Below are 13,993 nucleotides of genomic sequence, written 5' to 3'. Positions count from 1 at the left end.
TGTACTGTACCGCCCCCCTGGACCTCTCGCTCACTTTCTCGATGAACTCGACTATCTACTCTCCTCCCTCCCCTCTCTGTCTATCCCAACTGTCCTGTTAGGTGATTTCAATATCCATCTCTCCAACCCCAGCCACTCTGCCGGATTCCTCCCTCTCCTTCACTCCTCCGACTTCTGTCTCTCTCCACCCCCCCACCCACAAAGCTGGCTGTCAACTGGACCTCACTTTCTCCAGGGCCTGCTGCCCCTCCACCCTTCTCTGTCATCCCGGGACCTCTCTGATCACTATTTCATCTCTTTTTCTCTGTCTCTCCCCTCTCTCCCTGCTCCTCCTACCCCCACTGTCACCTCTCGCCGTAACATCCACTCTCTCTCCCCCTCTGTCCTTGCCTCCACCGCTCTCTTACCTCCCTCCTATCGACTCCTTCTCCCAACTCTCTGTAGACTCTGCTACCTCCACCCTCTCTTCCTCCCTCGACTCCCTCTGTCCCCTCACCTCCCAACCTGCTCGCCCCTCCCCTCCCCAACCCTGGCTTTCTTCTGTGCTCCGCTCAGCAAGAACCACACTGCGATCTGCTGAAAAGTAATGGAAGAGAACCAAACTCCCTGCTGCCCTAGACCTCTACCGCTCTCTCCTCTCCTCCTTCTCCTCTACTCTCTCCTCCTGCTAAATGTTCTTATTTCCTATCTATAATCCAAGCCTCCACTAACAACCCACGTAAACTATTCTCTATCTTCTCCTCCCTCCTCAACCCTCCCCGCTCCTCCTCCCTCCTCTATCTCCTCTGACGAAATTGCCTCTTCTCTTCTAAAATCTCAGATATCCGCAAACTCTTTAACACCTCTCCCCCCCCCCCCCACCCCCTCCCGCTCCAACCCCTACACCCACTGGTCCCCTACTAACTCACCCTTCTTCTCCACCTTCTCTACGCTCTCAGACTCTGACCTCTCCTCCCTGCTCCAGGGTCACAAACCCACCACGTGTGCCCTGGACCCCCTCTCCACTCAGCTCTTTCAAGCTGCTGCTACTGCTCTACTTCCCTTTATCTCCTCCCTTCTCAACACCTCGCTCCTTTCTGGTCTCTTTCCCTCTGCCTTCAAACACTCCGCTCCTCAAAAAACCTACCCTCGACCCCACCTCCCTCTAGAGCTACCATCCTGTCTCCCTCCTATCCTTCCTCTCCAAAACACTCGAGCGAGCTGTACACCACCAGCTCTCTGCTTTGCTGTCCAACCACTCTCGGCTCTACCCTCTCCAATCTGGTTTCTGCTCTGCGCACTCCACTGAAACCGCCCTCCTGTCTGTCACTAACTCACTAAACTCTGCCGGAACTGCCTCTCTCTCCTCTGTCCTAATTCTCCTTGACCTCTCTACTGCCTTTGACACTGTCGATCACTCTATTCTACTATCCTCTCTCGCTGACCAGGGAAACTCTGGTACTGCTCTGGCCTGGTTCTCCTCCTACCTCTCCAACCACACTTACCAGGTAACCTGGCGTGGAGCAACCTCCACACCTCACCCTCTCTTAACTGGAGTCCCCCAAGGGTCAGTCTTGGGTCCTCTCCTGTTCTCTCTCTACACCCGCTCCCTGGGCCCCCTCATCGCATCCTATGGTTTCTCATACCATTTCTATGCTGATGATGCTCAGATTTTCCTCTCCTCCCCCCCTCTGACTCCACCATCTCCTCCTGTATCTCTACCTGTCTGTCTGCTATCTCCTCCTGGATGCACAGCACATGCATCACCTCAAACTCAACCTCTCTAAATCTGACCTCCTTTTCTTTCCCTCCCCCTCTGATCTCTCTATCTCCATTCCTCTGGAATCTACCACATTCTCTCCCTCCTCCTCAGCTAAGAACCTCTGAGTCACCCTGGACCCCTGCCTCTCTTCCCAGCACATCTCCACTCTGGCGTGCACTTGCCGATTTCTTCCTGAGCAACATACGAAGAATCCGACCCTTCCTCACCAACTACGCCACCCAGCTCCTGGTGCAGGCCCTGGTACTATCCCGCCTAGACTACTGCAACTCCGTCCTGGCTGGCCTCCCTGCGTCTGCCACCTGTCCACTCCAGCTCATCCAGAACTCCGCTGCTCGCCTGGTGTTCTCTCTGCCTCGCTTCTCCTATGCAACTTCACTGCTCCGCTCACTCCACTGGCTCCCGATCACCGCTTACATCCAGTTCAAGTCTCTTGTACTCGCTTACAGATGCCTTGACCAGACTGCACCCAGCTACCTCCAGACCGTCATCTCACCCTACACCCCCCACTCGACATCTCCGCTCCACCTGCACTAGAAGACTGGCTCTACATACTCTACGCTTCCCTGCCTCCAGAGCCCGCTCCTTCTGCACCCTCCCCCCGCAGTGGTGGAATGACCATCCTACAGATGTCAGGACTGACAACCTTCTGGCGCCTCCTCAAGACTCACCTCTTCAGACAGCACCTGTAGAACTCCTCTTTTCCCTCTGGACACTTTATCTTCTCCCTATTTTACTGCATTTAATCCTATATTTGAGTACTGTAATCTGTCAAGTGTTATTTAATCTGTAGTATTTTGTACTTAATGATATCCTGATCTAACTATCACTGACGCTTATCTGCTCCATTATTGAATCATGTTTTGTCATATATGATGTATATATACTTGTACTTGCTAGAACCGAAGTCATTGTATTTTATCTTGCTCTTAATTGTATTAATAGTTGTACTGTGATTCTTGAAATGTATTTGTTTACGACCCTGGATAAGAGTTTCTGCTAAGAAATAAATAATAATAACAATTGTTTTGTTGGATTTGTTATGAAAACAACCTTGTTTCTCACACCACGTTATGGGAAAGTTTTGAAGAAAGTGGACACTTCTATGACTTTTCACTGCAAGATGGATATTACACATTTCTTTACTGGATTGATGAAGTAAATGTATGAATTGTATTGGCACTGGAGATTTAGTGAAAAACTTCAGGTATTTTCTGCATTCTACCAATTGCAGTATCTCTTAGTATACAGACCTTTAGCACTGACATTCATATGTACATTTTTAACCATTCGTAACATTTTACTTTTGTAACTGTGTAAAAATCAAGTTACCAAAATATACATATTGTTTTTTTTACCACTGATGGATGTACATTTGCAACCAAAATAATAAAATCTTTACACTTGCAACACAGTCAAAGTCCCTTATTTTCTGTTTTGTATTTGTAATTAATTTAGAACAATTTGTAGATTTTATTTTTCACTTTGACATTATGGACTTTTTTTGTGTTGATCAGTGGCAAAAACTCCTAATTAAATCCATTTTGATTCCATGTTGTAACACAATAAAATGTGGAAAAGTCCAAGGGGGGTGATTACTTTTGAGAGCCACTGTACCACTATCTTACTTTCAAGTCTTCTCATTACTGTTTTACTTGATTTATTGACTCTCTGGGCTTGCCTGTCTGTCTATTTACCATGCACATTCTGGAATATCTTTCCCTCGCTTTATTCATTATTTGAAGTAAAAAAAAGAAGTGATACCTATAACAAAAACATTGTCAATGTAAAAAAACAAGTTAGAAAAACGCAACAGCCGTTTGAAGGGGTGATAGCAAACACAAAAGCCCAAGTTAGGAGAAGCAATTGGGGCAACCTTATCAAGCATCAAGCAAATAGGCACAATTGGAAAGGTGCTGGGGCTCAAGATTCACACAATTCTTGCTTCTAACTCGGCGCCTTTTTTTGATCGCTTCGCTCCACTTTTTATCACTCCACTTGAAATGCTCTTTGTATGACTTGAAGTGACTGAGACACACTCACACACACTGGGACTGTGTGTGTGTGTGTGTGTGTGTGTGTGTGTGTGTGTGTGTGTGTGTGTGTGTTTGTATGTCTCAGAGTGTGTGTCTCAGTGTGTGTGTCTCAGTGTATGTGTCTCAGTCACTGCAAGTCATACAAAGAGCATTTCAAGTGGAGCGAAGCGATCAAAAAAAGGCGCCAAGTTAGAAGCAAGAATTGTGTGAATGTTGGGCCCCAGCACCTTTCCAATTGTGCCTATTTGCTTGATGCTTGATAAGGTTGCCCTAATTCCTTCTCCTAACTTGGGCTTTTGTGTTTGATATCACCACTTTAAACGGCTGTTGCGTTTTTCTAACTTGTTTTTTTACATTGACAATGTATAAAAGGGGACATGGCCCTTTGCAATGCAGTGTTGAAAACATTCACAGAAGAGCAGACAAGCTGTATCAATACAACAATAATGCATTGATCCTTTCATTCAATGTTGTGAGGCTGGACCCTCACTCGCACTGCAGCCCGTGGACTTGTCTGTGTGACGAGTTGTTGTCCGTTCACTTGAATACTTACCTTTCCCTGAAAACAAAGATGTAAAGAACTAAAATTAAATATTGTACTTCCCTGTATCACAATGTTCCGCAGCCAGGAATTGCTGTTAAATCATCAGGTGATGAGAGAAAAGAAAAAAAGAGAATTATTGTTAACTTTTCAATTCTGATTTGTGTTGTTTGATATGTTAAATTGACATAATTAAGAGTTTAGTAAATATGGCTTAATCTCAAGGTTGGGATGCCAAATATAAATGACGTCATTCTGAGTTGATCAGATTGTGATCAAAATTAGTACCGCATGGAGCTGGACTCACACTATCAACACAATGGCATTTTATTATCAATCTACTAATTACAAATAGTGGTATTATTTGGTAAAGTATTCCTGGTTCACACTGCAGCTGCTTCAAGTGCACGTCACTCGTGTTGTTTCATATCATCATGTCTCCAGTGAACACTCCAGTGTGGAATAGTTCTCACCTGCATCATCGGTCACGTGTGCAGCTTCTGTCTCATCTTCCAACACTGCAGTTCTTGAGCTCTCCTCATTCTGCACTCATACAGGCACCGAGCATGGGGCGAGGAAATCAGCAGCGCAGTGTTCTCACTACAGCTCTTCTGCTGATTCTGATAGGTGTGTATGCAGGGCTTGGGTTCAATTCAAATACTCGCATTATTCACATAGGAGCACACACATATTCTATATCTTTAACATGGATTTATTGAACTGTATTTCAGAGAGAAGTCTTGGAGGTCCAGTGGCACAGTCTCCAGCTGAGATATTGACACCTGAAGGAAATGAAACAATATTAACCTGTCAATATAATACAACAGGCAGCAGCCCTGATCTATACTGGTATAAACAAAACCCTGGGGAATCTCCTGAATATATACTGCACACCAGCCAGTATCTGAGTGATCCCTCAAGTGAGTTTCAAGCCCGTTTCTCAGCTGAGCTGAACCCCAGCAGCCGAACAGTGCCTTTGAGAATACAGCAGTGTGAGCTCACTGACTCTGCAGTGTATTACTGTGCTCTGAGGCCCACAGTCACAGGAACTCTACACCTCACCCTGCAACAACCACCTGCTGCTCTTTGCACTTCAGCATTGCATTGGAAATGTGAATGCTTTAAACTGTGGCAAGCAGCTGTGATATTTAATGTTTTATTGTTTAAAATGAACCTTTCCCAGGTAAAGCTAACTTTGTCTGTACGTCATTGCAGGATTTCTAATTCTGTAGATACCAATATAAACAAGAAAGCTATTTTAAGCAACAAATTGAAAAAGGTATTTATTATATTGTTCAAACATGATTCTTCAGTTTGTCTCTTGAACTTGATGCATTTTGACCCATGGGAGGATGGTAGTTCAATGATGGTAAGATGACATCTACATTCTAGAAAATGAACATTCCATTCTGGGGTCAAACGTCTTTGTAAACAGAGCCATTGTAACAAGTATTCAACTGGGGGTTATGTTTACAAAGACTATTGGCACCAGAGCGCAAGTACACATGCGGGCAATAATAATAATACATGTTCTCAGTTTTCCTCTACAGACAGAACTACTCTATGTATTATGTATCTCTCAAATTTCACCCCACGTTTTTTTGAAAATATGTTTTATTTTAATGATAGAAAACCTCTTTGTTCTGAATGTTCTAAAGTGCAGTCCAGTAACATTAGACATTAACCTTTTTTTTTTTTTTTAGATACTCTGGGACATTTTTTTTGGGCTAGGAACACAGCTAATCCAATAATAATAATAATAATAATAATAATAATAATAATAATAATAATAATAATACTGATGGCCTTTGTCGACCAGTGGGCTCTAAATGGCGTGCTCTGTACTGTCGTTTAATTTGGGGGCTCCCTATTAATCTATTCTGTCTGGTACTTGGCAGTCATAACTGCTGAAACTATTTTTTTTTTCCTTAGAGATGTTTAGTGAAGGACAAACACAGTGACATTGAAGGGAAAGCAGAGGTGCCTGTCCAGTATGTGATATTGAGAGTAGATATGTGGAGACACAATACACCAAGTCTCAGGTCATGTACAGTGGTTCTTATGCGTTGCAGAATGTACATCATTGTTCTTACTGGATCTGAATCTGTACTGTTTCATTTTTGTTTGCTATGAGTCACAGAATGAAATTATGGTTACTTTAGTTAAGGGTGAACTGTTTGACAAATTTCTATACTGCCCTCTTGTGGACAAGACTATGTTGGCACCTCATAATTCAAAATGTTGTCCTGTATATTACTGTGTAAGAGCAAACACAGCCATTGCAACATATAAAAGATTTACAGTGCAGCTGAATAATACAACACCAGACCCAAACTTAATGAAACATGTGAATGAATAAACCTGCTCATTATTAACTGCTCAGAGTTTATAGTTCTGTAGAGCGGAATAACTGAGTTATTATTATTATTATTATTATTATTATTATTATTATTATTATTATTATTATTATTATTATTATTTTAAAATCCCATGTATATATACATTTTTTGTTGATGTACTAACATGGATTATCCTATTCTACACAGAACGTATATACAGACATGCTCAAATTTGTTGGTACCCTTACAGCTCATTGAAATAATGCTTCATTCCTCCTGAAAAGTGATGAAATTAAAAGCTATTTTATCATGTATACTTGCATGCCTTTGGTATGTCATAGAATAAAGCAAAGAAGCTGTGAAAAGAGATGAATTATTGCTTATTCTACAAATATATTCTAAAATGGCCTGGACACATTTGTTGGTACCCCTTAGAAAAGATAATAAATAATTGTATTATAGTGATATTTCAAACTAATTCGTTTCTTTAATTAGTATCACACATGTCTCCAATCTTGTAATCAGTCATTCAGCCTATTTAAATGGAGAAAAGTAGTCACTGTGCTGTTTGGTATCATTGTGTGCACCACACTGAACATGGACCAGAGAAAGCAAAGGAGAGAGTTGTAAAAAAAGAAAATAATAGACAAGCATGGTAAAGGTAAAGGCTACAAGACCATCTCCAAGCAGCTTGATGTTCCTGTGACAACAGTTGCAAATATTATTAAGAAGTTGAAGGTCCATGGAACTGTAGCCAACTTCCCTGGGTGCGGCCGCAAGAGGAAAATCGACCCCAGATTGAACAGAAGGATAGTGCGAATGGTAGAAAAAGAACCAAGGATAACTGCCAAAGAGATACAAGCTGAACTCCAAGGTGAAGGTACGTCAGTTTCTGATTGCACCATCTGTCGCTTTTTGAGCGAAAGTGGGCTCCATGGAAGAAGACCGAGGAGGACTCCACTTTTGAAAGAAAAACATAAAAAAGCCAGACTGGAATTTGCTAAAATGCATATTGACAAGCCACAATCCTTCTGGGAGAATGTCCTTTGGACAGATGAGTCAAAACTGGAGCTTTTTGGCAAGTCACATCAGCTCTATGTTCACAGACGAAAAAATGAAGCTTTCAAAGAAAAGAACACCATACCTACAGTGAAACATGGAGGAGGCTCGATTATGTTTTGGGGCTGCTTTGCTGCGCCTGGCACAGGGTGCCTTGAATCTGTGCAGGGCACAATGAAATCTCAAGACTATCAAGGCATTCTGGAGCGAAACGCACTGCCCAGTGTCAGAAAGCTCTGTCTCAGTCGCAGGGCAGGTCCAACAGGATAATGACCCAAAACACACAGCTAAAAGCACCCAAGAATGGATAAGAACAAAACATTGGACTATTCTGAAGTGGCCTTCTATGAGTCCTGATCTGAATCCTATGGAACACCTATGGAAAGAGCTGAAACTTGCAGTCTGGAGAAGGCACCCATCAAACCTGAGACAGCTGGAGCAGTTTGCTCAGGAAGAGTGGGCCAAACTACCTGTTAACAGGTGCAGAAGTCTCATTGAGAGCCACAGAAAACGTTTGATTGCAGTGATTGCCTCTAAAGGTTGTGCAACAAAATATTAGGTTTGCGGTCCCATCATTTTTGTCCATGCCATTTGTTTTATTATTTACAATATTATGTTGAATAAAAAATCAATAGCAAAGTCTGATTTCTATTAAATATGGAATAAACAATGGAGGATGCCAATTACTTTTGTCAGTTTCAAGTTATTTCAGAGAAAATTGTGCATTCTTCGTTTTTTGTGGAGGGGTACCAACAAATTTGAGCACGTCTGTATAGAACGCGATTAACTAGAGATATTGAGATACTGAGATAAAAACTGGCGACTCGATCTTTTAATCAAATCATCCGCAACAGAATTTATTAGCACATGTAGTCTTATTTTCAGCCAGTAGGTGGCAGTACAGTACACCCATTTCAGTAAAATCAGGTCAGCCCAGCAAAAGGTGATGAGACAGCATACACATGCAGTGCACTCAGTATCTCAGCTAGAATAACAGGTTTAAACAGACGAATACACAGACCCCTCATCGATATCCATCACTGCACTAATTCAATACTGCAGAGTGCCTGCAGACATGGACCTGCTTCTTCTTCTTTGCACAGTTCTTGGAATTATAGGTACAATATCTCGCTGTAGTGCTACATTGAAGGCCTCTTTATAATAACAATTTACAAAATAATAATTCTGACCGCACATTGTGTTGTAGCCTAAAATCACCTCTTGTTCCCGTTCCACAGGTTCCAGTTTTGAAGATCAAGACTCTGTTACACAATGGCCTGCTGCACTGCATGCACAAGAAGACCAGTCGGTTACAATACACTGCAATTTTACCCATTCAGCTTCCAGCAGCATATACCTGCAGTGGTACCGTCAGGACCAGGGAGAGCGAGTCAAATACATTCTCCAGCGATACATACTAGCTGGAGGGGCTGAAGATGGGGATAAAGCACCAGGTGTTGAAGATCGATTCTCGGCTTTACTTGACGTGCAGAATAAATACACGTATTTAAACATCAGCGGGATACAGATGCGAGACTCTGCAGTTTTCTATTGCGCTCTGAGTCCCACAGTGAAGGAGGCAGGCTTGAGCTGCTGACAAAAACGTGTCTATGGTGTTGATAAAAAAAGAGACACCTGTAGTCTGCTGGTCGTTCTGTGTGAATACAGCCTCAGCTTGCATGTAAACACTACTACAAATAAACGATCATGATGTTGCATTTGTTCACACATAGATAAAAGAGAATAACACATTTTTCTCAAACATTATCTATAAATCTGTAACTAAAGTTAAAATAAACAAACTCCAAGTCTTAGTTCTCGCTACTATCTTTACTTACAACAGACACTGGTGTCTATGTAAGTGGGATTTGAAACTCAACCCCAGAGGAACTAATGACAGCATTCCCACAATATGAGAGACAAACATTTTAACTGTTTGAACAAAGCGTAACGAAAAAGCAAAAACCAAATCAATTTACCAAATTAACAATCAATTGAATCGAAGTATCAATTAGGAAGGAAATAATCCACGTTGTATTGTGACTAACTGCACTCGAAACAGTGAATTATTTTGACTGTTTCAACGCATCATTGTTTATCACTTATACAAAAAATATATTGCCCCCTTTTTAAGACTGTAGTCATCCAACCACCCAATGTTTGTTCAGAAATCTACACACACACAGTTTTTTGGCTAACAATAGTATGGTGGCACACAATAAACTGATACGAACTAATCAGGTCTTAAAAATAAACGCAATGTATTAAGTTTACAATGGACATAGAATGGAAGAAACACAAGTCGTACTGTGGTTAATCGGTGTTGGTTGAAGAAACACAAGTCATACTGTGGTTAATCGGTCCTGGTTGAAGAAACACAAGTCCTGCTGTGGTTGATCGGTCTTGGTTGAAGAAACACAAGTCCTACTGTGGTTAATCGGTCCTGGTTGAAGAAACACAAGTCCTACTGTGGTTAATCGGTCCTGGTTGAATATATCAGTTGGGAATCTGTGCACTTCATTCTTCTGAATATGTGCCCCATGTCTCCAAGCAGATATCTACAGAGCCCCACACCCGCGGTACATGGGCAGGGCTTGACCGGATCCTTCTTTTTGACTACAATCCTAACTGGATTTCAAACACCAGTGTCGTTACCAGAACACATCCTATCAACATTTTGTAAACAGGAGTAGAACAAAGATATGCGCTTCAGAAACACCTGAGTGAGTCTGACACATAACGACGAGGTTTAACTAGAGGAGCCGTCCAAACTGTATACAAATATAAAGATAAGGCGCTTCAGAAACACCTGAGTGAGTCTGACACATAACGACGAGGTTTAACTAGAGGAGCCGTCCAAACTTTATAAAGAAAATCTGAAAATCCACAAAAACCACAAACAATCCTACAGCCTTGGCTACGTTTCTTCTATTGACAATTCAGCACCACGGACAGCACGCGACGTATCTCCCTGCTCAGCAACCGCTACAAACCACAGATCCGATCACATCCCTCACACGAGCGAAGCCGATACAGACCACAGATCCGATCACATCCCTCACACGAGCGAAGCCGATACAGACCACAGATCCGATCACATCCCTCACACGAGCGAAGCCGATACAGACCACAGATCCGATCACATCCCTCACACGAGCGAAGCCGATACAGACCACAGATCCGATCACATCCCTCACACGAGCTTACCCCTATAGGCAGGATTCTTTTTCTGTTATGTTCAGAATTGTGGTACGTCTGTTATGCTTTGGATCATATTCACCCGGTACAATTTCAAAACAAATTGAAACAGCCTTGAATTGATACTTTTTTTTTGCTTAGCTTTTACTCTTTCAAGTTAAATATTAGAAATGAACGGAACCTCAAAAGGTGACATGGTGTGAATTAAAAAACAAAATGTTTGCATCTCCTGAGCACGTGGACAGGACTTATTAACTCGTGAGCACGACTTGGTATCTGGTGAGCACGAGTTAGTTCTTAATACTTGTAAGTGACTGTGGTAACCTTGTGTTATTCTCCCTTCTTGTGCCATTCTTCTCCCAGTCTTTGAAATGCTGTTATTTTGATAGATGAGCCATCATCATTCCCAATAATAATTCGCAAATCACTGAAACATGACTCGATTTACTCCTTATCGTGAAAACTTTCATTGGGTAAAACAGCATTCTCCTGCGAGTTAGTCTTCAAGAGCTATGGTGTATGACGGACCACTGTATAATGTAAAGGGCATACATATTTTTTTTCTTCAGGATAAATCAGGATAATCAACTCACACATCATGAAACTTGACTCAAATTATTCATTTGCCATTTGCTTTTGCAACAAGGTGAAATGTTTCAGAAAGTAATAGAATACAATTGCATGCAATAAACGTATGTACCTTAAAACAGCATGAGTCTAAAAGCACACCAGTTTTGCATGGTTGTTGAGCCATGAGCAGGAGAATACTGTGATTGTCTCCTAACCGATCCACCAGGGACACCGAATGTGCTGCAGTCAACAAGATATGACGTCCTGCGCACGAGATGATAAGTCCGCTCACGAGATCCTATGTCGTGCTCACGTATTGTATGATAATATATGGAGAAGTGAATTAATGAAGATTGCGCATAGTAGTGCAGAAAAACTAAAACAAAAGCGTTTAATAAAGTAAAATCTCTGATAACGTTTTCATCAACAGTTCTTTATAAATGTTCTAATACATGTGGATATTTACACAAATAGGGCATAACGTGTTGTAAATACTGATATGTACTATCAGGTTCCTTTGTAATTGCAGTTTACAAAGTTTACATAACATTTGAAGTTTACAGAGTGATGACGCAATAAAGGCGTGCACTGTGTAGGGGGCGGGGCACTGGTTTCCATGACATCACTGCTATAGAAACGCATTCTTCACAATTTCAGCTGCAGATTGAAGCAGACGGTGGAGGGATTTGTCGTTTGAAAGTTTTGAGAATGGAACATCAATATGGTGCATTTATTGTGCTACTGTTTTGCTTAATCATAGGTAGGTTTAGTTGTACTTTAATACAGCAATACATATAGAAATACCTTTAGTCATATTTTGCAATGCATTTCGTGTTACTGTAAATGCTTTCTGTCGTAGAAGAAATTTGACATTTCTAAGTAAAAGTATATAAAACATTATCGTTCATCCAGTAGTATGCATGTATGTATGTATGTATGTATGTATGTATGTATGTATGTTTTTGGCTGCATAACTATTATATAATTGTGTTTTTTGTTTTTTATTTTCCTTAGAAATGACTCAAGCAGACTCAGTGACTCAACATTTCAAATCCATAGTCGTTAAAGAAACACACAACAGCACGATACAGTGCCAGTATGAGACAGCAAGCTCCCCGACTCTCTTCTGGTATATCCAGGATCCCAGTCAAGCTCCTCAACTCATCCTCGGCAAATTTACGCAAAATGACAACATTCCATTGAGGTTTCAAAATCGTTTCTCGGTATCTCATGACAAGAAGAACGAGAACAAGACCTTTCATCTGAATATCATTGCGGTTGTGCTGTCTGACTCTGCCACGTACTTCTGTGCTCTGAGTCCCACACTGTGAGAGTCTCTATATCACTTCATACAAAAACCTCCTGCTGCCTGCCGAGTGGTGAAGATGGCAGTGCAGCCTGTGTTCTGTGTAGAAGCTACTCAGTCATTCTTCTTAATTACCCCCCTGCACCCTCTTACGGTCTGGTAGTGAAATACTGATACATATTACAACATGTAGGGGAGACCGGGGTTGGTCGTCACACGGGTTGGTTGTCTCAGTGCTCATAACTATGACACCAGATGGTGCAGGCAGGTGATACTAACACTGAAATGTGTGTTCTATTGTCTGGAACTTAACCATATTGTAATTTGAGGTTAATTCAATCTAACATAAAGGTTAGCACATATTTTATTTTTTTCATACCCAAAGTAAAAAATATATATATATCTTGTTATTTATGTTATAACTCTTAGTAGTATTGGAGTTTGTTTGAACTGATGGCCATGTTAATAGAACCAGATACTGGCTATCTTTTGATGTAAAAACAAAACCAGTAGGTTCTCCCAGAAGTACTGAGAGAATTAAATTGTCATGTAAAGTCTGGTTGGGGCAGGTTGTCTCATAGTTTTTGGGGTTGGTTGTCACATGTAAATCCTATAGGAAGAAGTCTTATATTTTTTCTTTCTACTTTTTTTACACCAACATGTGGGATATGTCACCATATGATGCTTATTTAAGTTATTCACTGTTTGTTCTCCGGTTCTGTGGAGGCTGTGGTATTATTTTGTAGCATGGATCAACATTTCAAATATATATGGGTCTATATTTTTTATGTTCACATAAAAAGTAAAAATACAACTTTTTCTGTCATTGTACACAGAAGAAACTTTATGTTACTTAAAAAAAAAAAAGTTGCATTATTTTCTACTGTAAAACCAAGAACATACTTTCCATATCGTGTGACACCCAACCCCAGTATGGGGCAGGTTGTCACAGGTGACCGGTGCATTTTCAACTGTCTAAATATCATATTTGGAATAAAGTTATGCTGAAATAAAAAACATCAATTTGTACGTGAAGAGTTATTCTTCAATATAATAAGAACCTCGCAGAATGTCACCAGATTGAGGAAAATAATAAAGAGTAAAAAGTGTGAGAACCAGCCCCGGTCTCCCCTAATTTTTATGATGTTTGCTATTAATAAAAAATGAACTTTCATAGAATTCATT

General features: G+C 41.2%; 1 long non-coding RNA gene across 1 annotated transcript; it reads left to right on the top strand.

Annotated features, from left to right (window-relative positions):
* The first annotated feature begins 12,161 nt into the window (after window positions 1-12,161).
* On the top strand, window positions 12,162-13,736 carry LOC131739430 (uncharacterized). Its single transcript, XR_009330525.1, has 2 exons — window positions 12,162-12,262; window positions 12,517-13,736. It is a non-coding gene; the product is annotated as an uncharacterized LOC131739430 (long non-coding RNA).
* The last annotated feature ends 257 nt before the right edge of the window (window positions 13,737-13,993 follow it).

The sequence above is a fragment of the Acipenser ruthenus genome, chromosome 11 (genome assembly GCF_902713425.1).
Source record: "Acipenser ruthenus chromosome 11, fAciRut3.2 maternal haplotype, whole genome shotgun sequence".
In the NCBI taxonomy this organism is placed as follows: Eukaryota; Metazoa; Chordata; class Actinopteri; order Acipenseriformes; family Acipenseridae; genus Acipenser; species Acipenser ruthenus.
This window is presented reverse-complemented; position numbering and strand designations above follow the sequence as displayed.